The sequence below is a fragment of the Panthera pardus genome, unplaced genomic scaffold, assembly GCF_024362965.1.
Source record: "Panthera pardus isolate Hobbes unplaced genomic scaffold, ASM2436296v1 HiC_scaffold_20, whole genome shotgun sequence".
NCBI classification, from domain to species: domain Eukaryota; kingdom Metazoa; phylum Chordata; class Mammalia; order Carnivora; family Felidae; genus Panthera; species Panthera pardus.
Window position 1 is genome coordinate 44,141,088 of NW_026526766.1, and position 12,835 is coordinate 44,153,922.

Below are 12,835 nucleotides of genomic sequence, written 5' to 3' on the forward strand. Positions count from 1 at the left end.
CCAAAAAGTAGCAAAATAACAAGAGAAAAAGAGAACACAGATATTGGTAAGACATAAAGAAAATAAGTAAGATGATGGCTTTAAGCCCAAATATATCCATAGTTACATCAAATATGAACTGACTACTCTAATTAGGAGACAAAGATTGTAAAACAAATGACCGCAAATAAAATTGCATTGCATGCAGCTTATAAGAGACACACTTTGAATGTAAGTGTATGGGAAGATAGGAAGTAAAGAACAAAAAATTCCAGGCAAAAGTTAACCAAAAGAAGGGTAATATGGCTATATTAAAATTAGACAAAATAGGCCTTAAAGCCGGAAGAATTACTGGAAATCAAGAGGGCCATTTCACAAGAATGAAAGGGTTATCTCAGCATAATGACATAACAATGCTCAATTTATGTGTTTGATAACCTAGCTTCAAAATATTCAAAGCAAATTTAATAGAGAAGTAGACAAATCTACAAACATAGTGAAAAATTTTAATGTATTTCTCCCCGAAATTGATAGAGCAGACCAAAAAAAAAAAAAAAAAAATCAGTATTGAACTAACTGAAGAATGTGATAAACAAGGATGCTGGCTATCTTTTCCTCTACACTGCATTGTACCCAAGGTCCTAGCCAGAGTCACCCAAGCTCATTTGCAAGGACAAAGGTAAGAAGACAAATGGAGGCCACGTTTGCCATATCCAAATAGGTAAAAATTACAAATCAAGTAAAGAAACTGTCCATATGTTCTATCCTATGACCTCGACAAGAATATTTTTACAAGGACAAAATTAAAAAGTATTAAGTTAATATTTTTATATGACTTAAAATTGGCAAAGTATCAAAGATGGTTAAATTTAATTATTATATGGTACATATCTGGGTGTTCTGTCGATGGGCCAGCCATGTTTGCATAAGTCATACAAGGAATACATGAATAATCCATCAACTAGTATGTATTTATTCATAAAAGTATTTTTTATACCTTCATGTTAGCAAATTTCTCATGTTGTTATAGTGAGTATTTTCATGTAATCGGTAATATTGAAAGTAATGATGTAAAGGATTAAAAAATAAAATGTGATTGCATTCAAAGTGGATACATTTTAATATATTTTTATTAAAAACTAAAGAAAATATAATATAGAAAATATAAAATAAAGAAAATATAAATAAATATATAAAGAAAATATAAAATATCAAAAGATTTTTGTTTTCAAAAATGCCACTTTTCTTTTAAAATACTTGAAACTATATATTAAAACTAAAGGCAGAATACAAATAAATTAGTGAATCTCAAAATTTTAAATAAAATTTAAAGAAACCTGCTGTTTTATATTTAATTTTTGGAGATGTAATAAATTTCATTAAATATTGTTATACATGTAAAACATTTTTAATTCTAGCATTCAATGTTCTCCTATATGCTAATGAAAAGAGGCAGTAGGAAGCATCACATACATTAGATGTAGAGTTAAATACAGATTGCAGAATGATATAAATTGCTTTCTCCTGGAAAATGTTCCTCAACTGGGATGTGCAACTACTGCAAAAATGTTGATTTATGCATAACCTGTCAGTCCCAGAACCACAAATAAGAGCACAAACAGAAAACAGAAGCCAAAACTAGTGGGAAACAATACCTCATTATTCAAGGAATCTATGCATTCATGCTAGCTGGGAGGACAGATGTTTCAGGCTAATTAATGTGCCTTTTACATAACTGCTTCTGCCACCCCAACCTCTCTTCACTGCAAAGCAGTGTTTGTCCCCACTACCAACACAAGACAAGTCCCAAATTGTCATGGAATCTGGACATCAATACCTTTTGTTTCAGAGACACTGCAAGAGATGTGGAGAACCATTTTTCAGGGGGCTGGATGGTGTTAGGGTTCAAGTGGATATTTAGGGTAAGAGATCCCACGTGAAAGAGGAATCCATGCATTTAAAAAATAAATTCTTATGTTCAGTGTGTATTTGTGACATGCTGGTGTACAAGTGGTATTGGTCTTAACCAGTGCAATAAAGCAAAAAAAAAAAATAGATATAAAGATTAGAAAGGAAAAAATAGTGTCTGTTTGCATTATTTGCAGACAACATGATTGTATATAGAAAAAAATTAAATTATTTTCAAATAAACTATTTGGATCATTGAATTCAGCAGACCAATTACATTTCCATATACAAGCAAAACAAAATAAAAATATAAAATTATCCATTTCAAATAGCGTAAATCTACAAAAATGACACATCTAGGAATGAATCCTAGAATGAAGACCTCTACAAAGAAAACTACATTATTTAGAGAAATTTGAAAACTCCAAGTCAATGTAAAGTTACAAAATATTTATGGGTAGAAGATCCTATATTGCAAAGAAGACATTTCTATTCAAGTTACATTATAGACTGAATGCAATTCTAGTCAAAATTCTATCAACTGGTTTAGAAATTGATAAGCTAATTTAAAATTTACATGGAAATAAAAAAAGGCAAGAAGAGCCAAAAAGTTCTGAAGAACTCAAGAGTGTATACATTAGATGTCTCCATCCTTATTACAATCAAAATTACATATCTGCACAAGGATATACAAATAGAGAAACTATAAATAGACTCATACTTGATTTATGACAGGTAAAACTTTAGTATAGTAAGGAAATAATAATCTTTTCAAGAAATGATGCTAGATCAATTGTACATCCATATGAGGGGGAAAAAAGAACCCTGTTCTATATCTTACATCATAAATTTCAATTGCAGTAGATTATAGACCTCAATATGAAAGGTTAAAAAAAAAGCTCCTAGAATATAACATAAGAGAATATCTCTATCACACTGGGATAGGTAAAATCTTCCTCAACAAGACACAAGAATCACTAACTATAAAGAAAAAGTCAGATAACTGGACTACAACAAAATTAAGAACTTTTATTATCAAAGACAGCATTAGGAGAATGAAAAGGCAAGCTACAGTGGGAGAAGATGTGTGCAAGGTTTATGTCCAACAAAGGACTCCTATCTAGAATATAGAAAGAACTCCTACAAATCAACAACAAAAAAAAGGCAAACAACCCAACAAAAGGATGCAAAATACTTGAACAGACCCTTTATAAAATATATCCAAATAGTCAAGCATTATAAAATGTGCTCGTCAAGGAAACACAACTTAAAATTACAACGAGATACCATGAAACACCTATCAGAATTTTTTTTTTATTTTTTTATTTAAAAAAAAATTTTTTTTTCAACGTTTTAAATTTATTTTTGGGACAGAGAGAGACAGAACATGAACAGGAGAGGGGCAGAGAGAGAGGGAGACACAGAATCGGAAACAGGCTCCAGGCTCCGAGCCATCAGCCCAGAGCCTGACACGGGGCTCGAACTCACGGACCGCGAGATCGTGACCTGGCTGAAGTCGGACGCTTAACCGACTGGGCCACCCAGGCGCCCCTATCAGAATGTTTAAAGTGAAAAATACAGACAATGCCAAGTGCTGACAAGGATATGGAGCAAGAGGAAGTAGTGGGAAGTAAACTAATATAACCACTTTGAAAAACTGTTAGTATTTACTAAAGCTGGGCATGTGCATATTCTAAGACCCAACAATTGCTTTCTTGATACATATCCAAAGGACATGCATACAAGTGTGTACCGAAAAGCATGCACAAGAATGTTCACAGCAACTTTTTTGTAATAGCCAAGATCTGGAAACAATTACATATCAATGGCAGAATGAATGAACCCATCGTGGTATAGTCCCACAATGAAATACTACAGCACAACGAACATAAATGAACTATGGCTACATGCAACATGTTTAAATCTCACCAACAACATTGAACAAAAGAAGCCAAACTCAAAATACACATACTCTACAAAGCCATGTACACAAAATTTGAAACAGGGGATAGTGGTCACTCACTTGGGAAACAGTGAGGAGAGGACCTGCAAAAGAACTGTAAAAGGGATCTAGGTGGAGTTTACATGAGCATGTTTGATGTGTGGAAATTCACGAAGCTGCAGTTAAACATACAGAATTGTTTAGGAATGAAACTATATAGCTCAATGGGAAGCTGGAGGAATACAGGAGTATGTGGGGATAAATAAAACATGAGTAGCCGAATGCTTATGACTGTTATAATTGGATGATGGGTACATGGGGGTTCATTATATTATTCTTTGTACATCAGGTACATTTGAAATTTTCCATTATATAAAAACAACCTATTTATAGAGACCTACAATAGCCTCATGATGGTTCACTGCCCTTTATGACTGAATCACAGTTTTACTGGCTTTATCTGAAGGTTAATAGACACTGTTAAAGCCGACTGTCATTTGAGGACCATCATTAAGATGATGCTACATTTTGTATGCCCCTCCTGGCGTCTCAAGGCCTGACTCTTCCTAAGAGCTCACAGGTTTAATTTCTGCTGTTGCCATCAGCTAGACTTCTTGTCTGAGAACTTCTGTGCCAGTGATGAAGTTATTGTCTCTTAGGGGGCGCCTGGGTGGCTCCGTTAAGTGTCTGAATCTTAATATCAGCTCAAGTCATGATCTCACAGTTGGTGAGATCAAGCCCCACTTTGAGCTCTGTGCTGACAACGCAGAGCTTGCTTGGGATTCTCTTTCTTCCTCGCTCTCTGTCCCGCCCCTGTGCACATGTGCTTGTGCGCTGTCTCTCAAAATAAATAAACATAAAAAAAAAAAGTTATCGCCTCTTACATCCAAACCCACCCTTCTATATTCTGGCTTTCTGAGACTGGGGGTGCCATGCTGCAAATGAGGTTTCTGATTTGCCAGCTGACCCTGTGGTTCTGCGGAAAGGGGCACTCCAAGACTGGAAGTGTGTAGGAGGAGGAAGGAAGAAGGGATTTCCTCCTTCCCTTTTACTTCCTGTGCACTTCCTGTCTGTTTCCTGCTCCTGTGGAGTTTCACCCCAGGGGTGGTAGTCCTTTCCCTTCCCAACAGCTAAACCCAGCATGCTGTTGCTTGGAGGAACAGGTTCATCGCCCTCTGCTCAAATACAGGGGCATCAGTGAGCAGCCTCCTCCTCCCAAGTTTCTAGGTTTAGAAAGTCTAGCTTCTTCCCAGTTTCTCCAGTCCTTGGAGTGGAAGCTGTTTCCTGCAATTCTACCTCCCTGGTCCCTTACAGTTCTCTTACATGGGTAATTAACTTTATACCTAGGTGACTGTTCTTTACGTTAAGCCCGTGGTGTTCAAGTAACAAGTAACATTCCTGCCTCCTCACCAGATCCTGATTGATAGATACAACCTTCAAGAGTGATACTCTGTGCTTGACCTAAAAGTATTGATTATTTTCTCTTATTGAGCACACATTTGTGTAACATCTCAAACGCCTCTTCTTCCCACTCTCACTCCAGGTAAACAGAACAACAACAATTTCAGCTATTTGAATATTCAGCTATCTCAACTCTTGTTTTTTAAAAAAAGACTATTGAAAATTAAATAAGTTTGCCTTAACAATACTGTGGTTAGCCCAGTGTCTAATGGAACAATTTTTGACAAAGTGGATCCGAGCTATCAGTCACACATTTCTCACATGTTTACATTATTTCTCCTAGAGGCTCCCATTATGAATGAAATTGATACGGCAATACTGAGGCAAAAAAAAAAAAAAAGGCGCCAAATTCCATCTCAGAAGCACCTGCCATCAAAGCATTCATGTCATAAACATAGGAGAGCTACAAGGTAGGTGCTTATTTAAAAGCGGATGAGAGAAAAGTTGCATGTTATATGAATACGTATTGCCAAAACCAGAGAACAACTCATTGAAAATTTAGTCAAAATGTGCTGTGGGAAGATGGACAGGTATTATCTTAAGGAAAACAATCCAGGCCCACTAATGAATTCACCTGGACTAGACTAAAAATAAAAGACAAAAAAAACCTGACAGCTCATCTATTTCCTTCCTATTAGCAGCCTGTTCTTAATTGCCCATCTTTTCAGAAGGTGTGAATGCAGGAAATAAAGCCCTCAATGTTATAGAAATTTTAGCGCCTTCTTAAATCAACAGATGGATATTCCCCCTAAGTTAGGAACTTTTCAGTTTTCTATTTTTATTAGACCGAAGCATAGTTGTATGTAATCAGTATTTGTGTGGAAAGCAATCTCCGGTGAACAAATTTCTGAGACATATCCTGAACACAGCCATCTTTGGTATTCTGTATTCATGCAATATTTGTATATAAACAAGATCCATCCCCAAAGAATTTTCATTGGCATGTCTGCACTGAATTCTTATATTTGTCTTATGGAATAGAGCTGGTATTATTCCTCTCGGTGCCCCTCCCCAATATCCACTCTAAAATTTTTTTTATGTACAGGGAGGTTGGAAACTCACCTAAGTTCAAGTGTATGACAAGTGGCTAAAGAGGGACTAGATCCTGCTCTGTGATTGGTAGCCTGATCCTCCTTTCCTAAAACCACTCTGACCAGCATTAGAACATGTCTCCTTTCAAAAATAAGGCAAACTAAGAACTGAGCCGTGAGAGGGATCAAAAGAGCTGAAACTCTCACCCCTTTGGACACACACACCTGTCCTCAGGAATGTGGCCTCATAGGACAGTAGGTCAATTGGTCTCTTTGGGCTACAAATGTACTCCTAGTAGTGAGAAAGCATAGCTTCATAGTACCATATTGTAGCATTTGGAGGGAAACTACCGGGACCCTTTATCAACAGATGGAAATCCCAATGGGACTTGGGAATTTCTAAGAAAAACCAGAGAACTCTTCTGGGTTTCAATGAAAGACTTAAAAAAATTTTAATGTCTCTGAGTTTTTTCCTAAGTCTGAAAAAAAAACCCTGTTATTTCGAAAAGGAGAGAATTTCAATGCTTGACATCTTTTACAAAACAGCAGCATGTGAAGATTAAAAAGACAAAATCAGTATTGGCCTAAGAAAGCTGTTAGAGCTGAGTTGGATAATTATGTCTGAGATTACGTCATGGGGTCAGTTTTTCATTTCTGTTCTTGAGAAGCTAGCTGATCACACACTGATTTGTAATTCACCTCATAAATTATACAGAATTTTAATGAGCTGCTTTTTAGGGAAACGGTATTTGAAACACAGGTGACACTGATTTCTACATTTTTGTAAACAATGATCATTTACTGTACTAGAAGTCTAACTTGGGAGAATGAAGTGTTTCCCCTCAGTGACATTTCGTTTCTCAGACTTTGCTGTTGTCCCAGAGCTGAGGACAGGGTGGGTGGGGGTGGGGGCTGGGCAGAGGCATGTCGCCCAAAGTGGTTGCTGTGAAGCCGAGTTTCTTGGAAATCTGTGTCATATCCAACAAAGATAGAGACGTTTTGCATTCCACAATCTGTTCTTGTTTGTGTAATTCGAAAATGTTCTAAATTACTTGCTAGGTAAATTATTTAAGTTCTGCCCCCTTCTAAAATAGCTAGCAGTACAATTATGCTAAGATTCTAAGGCTCTGTTTATCCTGAGGCATGCTACTGCCTTTCCTGATTCCAAAAGCATGGAGATTTAGGGGCGCCTGGGTGGCTCAGTCCCTTAAGCGTCCGACTTCGGCTCAGGTCACGATCTCATGGCCCGTGGATTCAAGGCCCGTTTCGGGCTCTGGGCTGACAGCTCGGAGCCTGGAGCCTGCTTCTGACTCTGTGTCTCCCTCTCTCTCTGCCCCTCCCTTGCTCATGTTCTGTCTGTCTCTCTCAAGAAAAATAAATAAAAATTTTTTAAAAAACGTGGAGATTTAGATGCAGTTCTTGGTGCTGTAGAAACTTCACAGAGCACATCAGACACCTGCATGAATGGACTGATATCTTGTTTTGGTGGGGTTGCAGGTGAGGAGGATACTTCTTAACTTTATTAACTCAAGTCTAAACTGTAGAGTTGTGCTTATTTGATAATTAAGTCATTTAAAATGAACAATGGCAGGGCACCTGGGTGGCTCTGTCAGTTAAGCGTCCGATGCTTGCTTTCAGCTCAGGTCATGATCTTATGGTTTCGTGAGTTCGAGGCCTGTGTCTGTGCTGTCAGTGCAGCGCCTGCTTGGGATTCTCTGTCTCCCTCTCTCTCTCTGCCCCTCCCCCACTAGCGCGCGTTCTCTCTCTCTCTCTCTCTCTCTCTCTCTCTCAAAATAAATAAACTTAAAATAACACAAAATAAAACAGTGACTTTGGATCCCTGTCCTGGGTTACTATCTTCACCACCGTGCTGCACAGTGTTTCTGGAGGGGAAGATCCAGTCTATTTCATTTCAAATGGGCTTGCAGAGCTGCGCTGTGACGTTTTCCTACCTCATGTCAACTCTCTAGCCCATTCTGCACGCAAACCTCTCTTTTCCCAAGGATAAGCTCCCTTCCCTCAGATTCAGAAGAGGATCCTGTCTATGTTACTGAGAAGGTCAAAACCATCGTCTTCAATTCAAAATACCACTTTCTTGTTGAGAGTAGATCCTAAGAGTTCTCATCAGGAGAACCATTTTCTTTTCTTTCTATTGTAGTTATATGAAATGATGGGTGTTACTTTAATCATTTCACAGCACATGTAAATCAAACCATCATGCTGTATACTTAAACTCATACAGTAATGTATGTCGATTATTTCTCAATAAAACTGGAAAACAAATGCCATTTCTTCACTCCCATCTTATCTCTTTACTTCCCTACCACATCGGGGGATAGATGTTCCTATTCCTTCCCCAAACCAACTCTCCCACTTGTGTCCTTGATTCTGTCTCCTCCTTCCTCTTGCTGGTACTCCTGGTACAGCTGGGTTAGACTAGGGTTTCTTTTGTCGTCCTCCCAGAGACTGGCTTGAGCTTCCAGAAACTTCCCTGAGACTAGTTCTCCTGCCAGGGGACTCTGACCTTGGAAAGGGATGGGCTAGTGCCCTCAATTTCCACTTGAACCACATTGCCTCTTAGCAAGGAAATAAGCATGTTTGGGGACGTTCTGAATTAACTCCCTCAAACCACATGTGCAGTCAAGTTACCCATTGACGCCTGGCTCCACAGGCAAGTTCTGGAGGTCAGATATCTAAAATGCGTTGGCAGAACCACATTCCTTCTGGAGGCTCTCGGGGAGAACTCCTTTCCTTACCTTTTCTGGCTTCTAAAGGCTACCCATGTCTTTGGGCTCCTGGTTTTAGATCGCTCTCACCTCTGCTTCCATCTTTGCGGCTCCTTCCAGTGTGTATTCTCTTTGTCTCTTTTTTCTGTCTTTTTTAAATGCATGAGGGCACACATGGGCAAGTGTAATCCTCTTTTCAACTGCACAGTACTGTCAGGAGACAAGCAGCATCCTTGTGTTCAGAGCCGATGGCAAAGTTCTAGCGAGCTCATCGATGAAAAAAATTCAAGTATTTTATTTATTTTTTGTTCATCGAAGTTATAAGTAACTCCGAAAGTAGATGCAGAATCTAAATGAGATGAAATCAGCGGTGCTGATTTTTCCAGCAGCCATGACAGACAGGGGAAATTGCTCACCCTGATATGAAAATATTCAAGATCTCTATGCCATTAGAGGGGTGCCCGAGGCAACTCCAACCACAGACAGTGTGTGTAGGCTCACGGTGACTAACTGTAATAGAATTCAATAATAAAAAACCTCCATTATCATAACAGTCTAGGGTCAATAAAATTGATACTGCTTCTGCAATCACTCAAAAATTATAAAATATACCCAAGGGCATGCACTGAGAAGCTTTTAATTCTCGACTGACCCAGAGAATTATTTTTCCCCTGATTCTGCTATTACTCTAAAATTAGTACTCCCTGCCTTATTTCTTTAACTCACACATTAAAAAAAATGAAGGCCAGAAAGCCTAAAGAGGATCCACGGGGAGGCCAGGCTAAGAGCTATTTCTGACAAGGAACATTTATTCAGTGCACTAGTCACACTTATTTATAGTGTTGGTCTATGTGACCGCTCCAAGAACATCTGTCAAGGTGTTCCGAGTGCCTTCTGGGGGTTTGCATTAAGAGCCCCCAACTGCCGCATCTTCACTACAGAATGTAATTCCAACGGTGAAATCGACAGCGTCATTTCAGAGCAGTACGAATAGGGGGAGAAAGCCAACCCAACAAGAGCCATCCTGTATCCCGCCTGCTGAGTGTCCGTTGTGTGCCAGTGCCATACTGGCACTCTCCGGATCACTATGGTGTGATCTCTTTCTAAAATTATGAAATCCTGGGGCACCTGGGTGGCTCAGTCGGTTGTGCATCCAACTTCAGCTCAGGTCATGATCTCGCAGCTCGTGGGTTCGAGCCCCATGTCGGGCCCTCTGTTGTCAGTAGAGCCGGCTTCGGATCCTCTGTCTCCCTCCCTTCTCTCTGCCCCTCCCCTGCTCGCTGTCTTTCTCAAAAATAAACGTTAAAAGAATAAAATTATGAAATACTGTAAACATTCAAAAAGGTACAGAGAATATAATAATCACCTGTGAATCCACTGCCTAACTTATTCAGATTTTAACATATTGCCATATTGACACTTACTGGAAAGAAAGAAAGTTTCACAGATAAAGTCGAAGATCCTGTGTATTCTTGTCCTATCCTAGTCCTCCTCTCCCTTTTCTCACCCCCTGACCTGCTACCTCTCATTCCCATGCACTTTTTATACCCTTGCTTTCTCACTCTTATTATACACATATGCACATATGTATAGATCTCCAAAACACTTCTATAACTGGGTTCATAATATACATATGCAACTTGCTTTTTTTTGCCCCATGTTATGTAACTTGATACACATGTACTTAACCTCTGTAAGTCTCAATTTCCTCATCTGTCAAACAGGGATAATAACCCTACCTACAAGAAGACTAAGTGAGTCCGTAAAGTGCTTATTAGCATGGTGTCCAGCCTATAACAGGTATCTGACAGAAGTTAATTACAAAAAGTTTATACTATCTGACATATCAAGCTGTCTTCCCTGAGATTAGCCAAGGCAAATTCTTCTTGCCGTATCTGGAAATTAACTTTTACTGCAAATGTCTTCCATAAACTCATGTATTTCTACCTGCTTCACATGACCCAAGGGCAGATCAGGTGAAGAGAGCGTTACAGACTGCCTGAACACACTTACGAAGGCACAGACACACACGCATGCATGCACCACACACACACACACAATGCACAAGAACCGACTACAGCTGCTCTATAGTAAGCCATTTCACCCACACAACTTTGTGCGTTTTACAGGTGAGGAAACAGAGGCACACGGGGGCTGCGAAATTGCCAGATATCACAGAGCTCAGGAATGCGGCCACAGCAGGATGCTAAATGTAAGCGGTCTTGCTCCTGAACCTGGGTTCAGGGCTGACACTTGGCTGCATCTCGACCTCTCGGCCCACACAGATCTCTCCACTTTCTGGTTTTGCAAAAGGTGCACGTTCACAAAAGAGATCCGCAATAGTGGACGGCATATGAGCTTCCCAGGGCATTTATTGAATTATTTACTAAACACAAATACCCAAAGCCATTAGCATTTGACAGTGGCTCACAGCCAGCGCAGCTGAAACAGATATAAACATGTTGTGCAGGAGAGCAGATCCGAGGTTTCAGTTCCCCGGCTCCCACCAGTACTCATAAACAAGCAGACAGATTTTCCCCTTTACCATGAGACACTGGTTTCTTTATGCTCGACAAAAATAACAAAACATCATTCTCTTCCCTCTAACATGACACCAAGGATGACACAGGAATCTTTAAGACTGGACTTCTACCAGTGTATCGGGAGAAGTGGTAGAAAAGGTTTATTGAGGCACCTTGTTAAGCAGGTTTCATTAAACGTGTGGTCGAAGCTGAAGAGTAAAGGATTTGGCAGGATGGATACCAGGTGTGGCTGGTTGGTGTCCAAATTACAATCTTTATAGCCTGCCCTGACCAGTTTTCAGCAACATTGGTCAGCCCCTTTATCTAGGTAGCCGACACCCAATTGTTTCTGTTGTTTCTTTTCTGTTGTGGGTTTTTAAACAACACAGCTCAAACATCTTCTTGGCTTCCTGATAGCACTGGCCTTACAGAAGGAGTAAAGCATCTCTAGGTGCAGAAGGAGGGAAGAATCGCAGGATACAGTCCAACCTCAGGGGAGAATGATAAGCAACCCTTCATTTCAAATGCAGAGAGTGTGAGAGGAAGTGGCTTTGTGTTAAATTAGAAACGAGAACCTCCTCCTATCTTGAACAGGTTGCTGCACCAGATTGTGCAATCTCTCCCTCTCTCTCGGGACCTTGTGGCGCAGGATAGAACACATCTGATCGGCACAACCAGCTTCCAGAGTTATTTCCAGATGCCATCAAGAGTCTCACGAATCAGCAAGACCAATGTGTGCATTCCAGATGCTGACCCAAGTCACCTTTCTTCTTGCCCTCCGCTCGGGTTACTTAGATGAGAGAAGTAAAAATAAATAACGAAAGGGCACCCAATACCAATCCCCAGAATCCTCAGCGAAATGCAGGTATTTGCTAATTCTGTTTAAAGGAGAGAGGGGAAATAGCATATATTTCATTTTTTTTGGCTGATCTCCCTGTCTGAATTTTATTAAATCAACCAGGATCTTTTTTGATTGCATTTTTAATATTTGACTGGGTACCTATTGGGTGTGTGTTCAAACAATAAAAAAAGACCCCCAGGAGTGCCTGGGTGGCTCAGTTGAGCATCCGACTTAGGCTCAGGTAAGGATCTCGCAGTTGACAAGTTCCAGCCCCATGTCGGGCTCTATGCTGACAGCCTGGAGGCTGATTCAGGTTCTCTCTCTCTGCCCCTCCCCCACTCATGCTCTGTCTCTCTGTCTCAAAAATAAACATTAAAAAATTTTTTTAATGAAAAAAAAAACAAAGACCCACCCCCCAGGGATTT

At 39.7% G+C, this 12,835-nt stretch overlaps 1 protein-coding gene across 4 annotated transcripts in view; it reads right to left on the reverse strand.

Annotated features, from left to right (window-relative positions):
* SLC24A2 (solute carrier family 24 member 2) overlaps nt 1-12,835 on the reverse strand; it is a 245,337-nt gene that overhangs the window by 198,810 nt on the left and 33,692 nt on the right. The gene's annotated exons all lie outside the window — the stretch shown is intronic.